We start from the raw sequence: 6,365 nt of genomic DNA, 5'->3' as shown, positions 1-6,365 counted from the left end.
TTTGAATTAAATGACAATGAAAATGCACTATGTAAGATAAAGCTAAAGAAGTACCTACAGAGAAATCAGATTTAATGCCTTATTTTAGAAACCAAAAGTTTTGAATCAATAATGTCTTAAGAAAACAAAGTCAAAACAGAAGAAAGTAAGAAAATAATAAAGATAAAAGCATAAACCAATGAAACTGAAAACCGTGGGGAAAATCACTATGCCAAAAGTTGGTTCTTTGCAAAGCATACTAAAATTGATAAACATCTAGGCAGACTGAACAAGAAAAAAAGTGAGAAGACACAAATTATCACAACTAAGAAAGAACAGTACTAAAGATCTGACAGATACTATATGAATAATAAGAGATAAGTAAATAACTTTGTCAATAAAGATGATAACCTAAATGAAATGGAAAAGTTCATTGAACAACTACAAAAATTCAGTGAAGATGAAATAACTGGCATAGTTTTATTTTATTTATTTTTATATTTTTAAGAGTGTATTTATTTATTCATGAGAGACGCAGAGAGACAAAGACATAGGCAGAGGGAAGCAGCGTCTCGGGGCCTGATGCAAGACTCAATCCCCAGACTCCAGGATCACGAACTGAGCTAAAAGCAGATGCTCAACCACTGAGCCACCCAGGCACCCCAGCCTGCATGGTTTTATGTCTATTAAAGAAGTTGATGTGTAGTTAAAATACCTTCCTTTTCTTTAAAACACTCAGCACAGATGGCATCACTGGCATGTTCGACCAACATTTAAGGAAGAAATCATGCCAGTCCTAAACAATTTCTTTTAGGAAATAGAAAATGAAGGAATACTTTCCCACACATTTTATGAGGTCAGCATTTTGTTGATACCAAAATCAGTGGCATTGTAAGAGCAGAGAACTACAGACCAGTAACTCTTATAAACACAAAAAAATCCATAATAAAATATTAACAAATTGAGTTGAATAATATGTAAACAGAATGATACATCATGACCAAATCAGGTTTATTCCAAGAATAAAAGGTTGGTTCAACATTCTAAAATCAGTATGATTCACCATATCACTATATTTTTTTTAAATCATCAATTCAATGTATTTGATGAGGAGGGAAAGCCACAGTATTAAAACAGTGTGATAGTGATGGTAGGTTAGACTGAAAGATTAATGGAACAAAATAGAAAGCCCAAAAATAGACAAAAATTTTTGACAAAGGGTCAAAGACAATCCAATGGAAAGAGAATACTCTTTTTAATACATAATGCCAGAAACAAGTAAATAAATACCTTTATCTATATTTTACTATATACAAATACTAATTTTAAACTGCTAATAAAATAAAAATCTAACACTCTACAAGTTCTTGAAGAATATAAAATCTTTCTGACCTGAGGCTTAGTAAAAGATTTTATATATGAGGGAAAGAAACCTGAACCATAAATGAAAAAGATAAGTTGGACTTCAGGAAAGTTGACAATTTCTGCTATTTGAATAACATTGTTAAACGAGTGAAACAATAAGCTACAGACTTGAACAAAATATTTAGACCCAGAATAAGGAAAAAATGAATCTAAACCAAACCAAAATGATACAGAAGATAGAATTAGTAGATGAAGACAGCTGTCATAAGTGGATTTCATATATTCACAAAGTTAGAAATCAGGAATATATTAAATAGGCACATTAAAGATAAAAAATACTCTACTTGAACCTATAAAACTAAACTACCTAAAACTACCTAAAACTAAAACTAAAAACTCAACTACCTAAAACTACCTAAACCTAAAACTAAAAACCTAAAACTACCATGTCTGGGATGAAGAATATCATGTCAGGAAGTGATTTACAGATTAGATATTTCAGAAGAAAAGATGAGTCAACTTCAAGACTTATAAAAAGAAACTATCCAAAATGACACATGGAAAGAAAAATAACAAAAATAATTACCAAAGCTTCTATGAGTTGTGGGGTAACTTTGTGTGGCCTAATTTTTGTGTAATTTTGGAATCCTGTGAAGGATAAATTCAGGAGTACAAAAAAAAATCCAAGAAATAGTTGAAATTTTTCCAAATTTGGTGAAAATTATAAACCCAACAGGTCCAACTGTCTCAACAAGATCCATGCACAAGAAAGAAAAGAAAAGAAAAGAAAACTACACTAAAGCACATCATACTCAAATTGCTTAAAATCAGTATGAAGTAGAACAATTTAAAAGCATCTAAAGAAAAGAAGACACATTATGTATAGAGAAACAAAGATAAAAATGACAGCAGATTTCTCTTTGGAATCAATGCAAGCCAGAAGACAGTGGAGAAACATCTTTAGAGTATTTTTTTTTTTTTTTTGAGAATCCTCCATTTCACTTTATTTGTTCATTCACATCATATACCATCCCACAAGAACTGGAATGACTTCATATAGTTTATTTTTCCAACTGTCTGTCCATGAGGGGTGTGATTGTTTTCTGTGTTGTTCTATCTGGGCATCTACTCCCACTTCAGGATCATCCAATTCGTGCCAAGTTCTCCTCCATAGAGATGGGCAGTTCTTTTTGCTTGCACAGTCCTAGGAACTTTCCTGATCAGAGACAACTGAATATATAAAGTCCCCATTTCTATACCACTCCAAGATGAAGCCCAGCTGTTTCCTAGACAATACTAGGTAAGACAGAGGTAAATGACAGCTTCTTGGTGAGGTGTGTGAGTGTGTGTGTGTGTCAATGCACCCATCTGTCATAGGGCAGTGAAATATTTACAGAGCCCTGAACTTAAAATCCAAGGCTCAATTTCAAGTTCTGACAATGTCACTTAAAAACTGGTTGACTTTGGGCAAGGCTGTTAACTTCTTTTGACACTTCACTTCCTTGGTATTGGTGGTGATCTCTCCTTTCTCATTCATGATTTTATTAATTTGAGTTTTCTCTCTTCTTTTTATTAAGGATGGCTAATGGTTTATCTAACTTATTAATCTTTCAAAGAACCAACTCCTGGTTTTGTTGATCTGTTCCACAGTTATTCTCGTCTCTATTTCATTGAGTTCTGCTCGAATCTTTATTAACTCTCTTCTTCTACTGGGTGTAGGATCTATTTGTTTTTTTTTCTCCAGTTCCTGCAAGGTTAGCTTTTGTATTTGAGTTCTTTCCAGTTTTTTTTTTTTTGGTGTTCAATTTACTAACATACAGAATAACCCCCAGTGCCCGTCACCCATTCACTCCCACCCCCGCCCTCCTCCTCTTCAACACCCCTAGTTCGTTTCCCAGAGTTAGCAGTCTTTACGTTCTGTCTCCCTTTCTGATATTTCCCACACATTTCTTCCCCCTTCCCTTATATTCCCTTTCACTATTATTTATATTCCCCAAATGAATGAGAACATATAATGTTTGTCCTTCTCCGACTGGCTTACTTCACTCAGCATGATACCCTCCAGTTCCATCCACGTTGAAGCAAATGGTGGGTATTTGTCATTTCGAATAGCTGAGTAATATTCCATTGTATACATAAACCACAGCTTCTTTATCCATTCATCTTTCGTTGGACACCGAGGCTCCTTCCACAGTTTGGCTATCGTGGCCATTGCTGCTATAAACATCGGGGTGCAGGTGTCCCGGCGTTTCACTGCATCTGTATCTTTGGGGTAAATCCCCAACAGTGCAATTGCTGGGTCGTAGGGCAGGTCTATTTTTAACTCTTTGAGGAACCTCCACACAGTTTTCCAGAGTGGCTGCACCAGTTCACATTCCCACCAACAGTGTATGAGGGTTCCCTTTTCTCCGCATCCTCTCCAACATTTGTTGTTTCCTGCCTTGTTAATTTTCCCCATTCTCACTGGTGTGAGGTGGTATCTCATTGTGGTTTTGATTTGTATTTCCCTGATGGCAAGTGATGCAGAGCATTTTCTCATGTGCATGTTGGCCATGTCTATGTCTTCCTCTGTGAGATTTCTGTTCATGTCTTTTGCCCATTTCATGATTGGATTGTTTGTTTCTTTGGTGTTGAGTTTAATAAGTTCTTTATAGATCTTGGAAACTAGCCCTTTATCTGATATGTCATTTGCAAATATCTTCTCCCATTCTGTAGGTTGTCTTTGAGTTTTGTTGACTGTATCCTTTGCTGTGCAAAAGCTTCTTATCTTGATGAAGTCCCAATAGTTCATTTTTGCTTTTGTTTCTTTTGCCTTCGTGGATGTATCTTGCAAGAAGTTACTATGGCCGAGTTCAAAAAGGGTGTTGCCTGTGTTCTTCTCTTGGATTTTGATGGAATCTTGTCTCACATTTAGATCTTTTATCCATTTTGAGTTTATCTTTGTGTATGGTGAAAGAGAGTGGTCTAGTTTCATTCTTCTGCATGTGGATGTCCAATTTTCCCAGCACCATTTATTGAAGAGACTGTCTTTCTTCCAATGGATAGTCTTTCCTCCTTTATCGAATATTAGTTGCCCATAAAGTTCAGGGTCCACTTCTGGATTCTCTATTCTGTTCCACTGATCTATGTGTCTGTTTTTGTGCCAGTACCACACTGTCTTGATGACCACAGCTTTGTAGTACAACCTGAAATCTGGCATTGTGATGCCCCCAGATATGGTTTTCTTTTTAAAATTCCCCTGGCTATTCGGGGTCTTTTCTGATTCCACACAAATCTTAAAATAATTTGTTCTAACTCTCTGAAGAAAGTCCATGGTATTTTGATAGGGATTGCATTAAACGTGTATATTGCCCTGGGTAACATTGACATTTTCACAATATTAATTCTGCCAATCCATGAGCATGGAATATTTTTCCATCTCTTTGTGTCTTCCTCAATTTCTTTCAGAAGTGTTCTATAGTTTTGAGGGTATAGATCCTTTACATCTTTGGTTAGGTTTATTCCTAGGTATCTTATGCTTTTGGGTGCAATTGTAAATGGGATTGACTCCTTAATTTCTCTTTCTTCAGTCTCATTGTTAGTGTATAGAAATGCCACCGACTTCTGGGCATTGATTTTGTATCCTGCCACGCTACCGAATTGCTGTATGAGTTCTAGCAACCTTGGGGTGGAGACTTTTGGGTTTTCTATGTAGAGTATCATGTCATCGGCGAAGAGGGAGAGTTTGACTTCTTCTTTGCCAATTTGAATGCCTTTAATGTCTTTTTGTTGTCTGATTGCTGAGGCTAGGACTTCCAGTACTATGTTGAACAGCAGTGGTGAGAGTGGACATCCCTGTCTTGTTCCTGATCTTAGGGAAAGGCTCCCAGTGCTTCCCCATTGAGAATGATATTTGCTGTGGGCTTTTCATAGATGGCTTTTAAGATGTCGAGGAATGTTCCCTCGATCCCTACACTCTGAAGAGTTTTGATCAGGAATGGATGCTGTATTTTGTCAAATGCTTTCTCTGCATCCAATGAGAGGATCATATGGTTCTTGGTTTTTCTCTTGCTGATATGATGAATCACATTGATTGTTTTACGGGTGTTGAACCAGCCTTGTGTCCCAGGGATAAATCCTACTTGGTCATGGTGAATAATTTTTTAATGTATTGTTGGATCCTATTGGCCAGTATCTTGTTGAGAATTTTTGCATCCATGTTCATCAGGGATATTGGTCTGTAATTCTCCTTTTGGTGGGGTCTTTGTCTGGTTTTGGAATTAAGGTGATGCTGGCCTCATAACACGAATTTGGAAGTACTCCATCTCTTTCTATCTTTCCAAACAGCTTTAGGAGAATAGGTATGGTTTCTTCTTTAAACGTTTGATAGAATTCCCCTGGGAAGCCATCTGGCCCTGGACTCTTGTGTCTTGGGAGTTTTTGATGACTGCTTCAATTTCCTCCCTGGTTATTGGCCTGTTCAGGTTTTCTATTTCTTCCTGTTCCAGTTTTGGTAGTTTGTGGCTTTCCAGGAATGCGTCCATTTCTTCTAGATTGCCTAATTTATTGGCGTATAGCTGTTCATAATATGTTTTTAAAATCGTTTGTATTTCCTTGGTGTTGGTAGTGATCTCTCCTTTCTCATTCATGATTTTATTAATTTGAGTCTTCTCTCTCTTCTTTTTAATAAGGCTGGCTAATGGTTTATCTATCTTGTTAATTCTTTCAAAGAACCAACTCCTGGTTTTGTTGATCTGTTCCACAGTTCTTCTGGTCTCGATTTCATTGAGTTCTGCTCGAATCTTTATTAACTCCTTCTTCTCTTGGGTGTAGGATCTATTTGCTGTTTTTCTCTAGCTCCTTTATATGTAAGGTTAGCTTTTGTATTTGAGTTCTTTCCAGTTTTTGAATGGATGCTTGTATTGCGATGTATTTCCCCCTTAGGACTGCTTTTGCTGCATCCCAAAGATTTTGAACGGTTGTATCTTCATTCTCATTAGTTTCCATGAATCTTTTTAATTCTTCCTTAATTTCCTGGTTGG

At 36.4% G+C, this 6,365-nt stretch overlaps 1 protein-coding gene across 1 annotated transcript in view; it reads left to right on the top strand.

Annotated features, from left to right (window-relative positions):
* The first annotated feature begins 1,999 nt into the window (after positions 1–1,999).
* LOC112651460 (putative uncharacterized protein DDB_G0283467) overlaps positions 2,000–6,365 on the top strand; it is a 56,407-nt gene continuing 52,041 nt past the window's right edge. The window contains exon 1 of the mRNA XM_049114670.1: positions 2,000–2,644. The gene's annotated coding sequence lies outside the window, so the exon portion shown is untranslated. The remainder of the gene's footprint in view (positions 2,645–6,365) is intronic.

Source organism: Canis lupus, chromosome 9, assembly GCF_003254725.2.
Source record: "Canis lupus dingo isolate Sandy chromosome 9, ASM325472v2, whole genome shotgun sequence".
Classification (NCBI taxonomy): domain Eukaryota; kingdom Metazoa; phylum Chordata; class Mammalia; order Carnivora; family Canidae; genus Canis; species Canis lupus.
The sequence above is the reverse complement of the archived record's forward strand: the minus strand, read 5'-3'. Positions and strand labels throughout refer to the sequence as shown.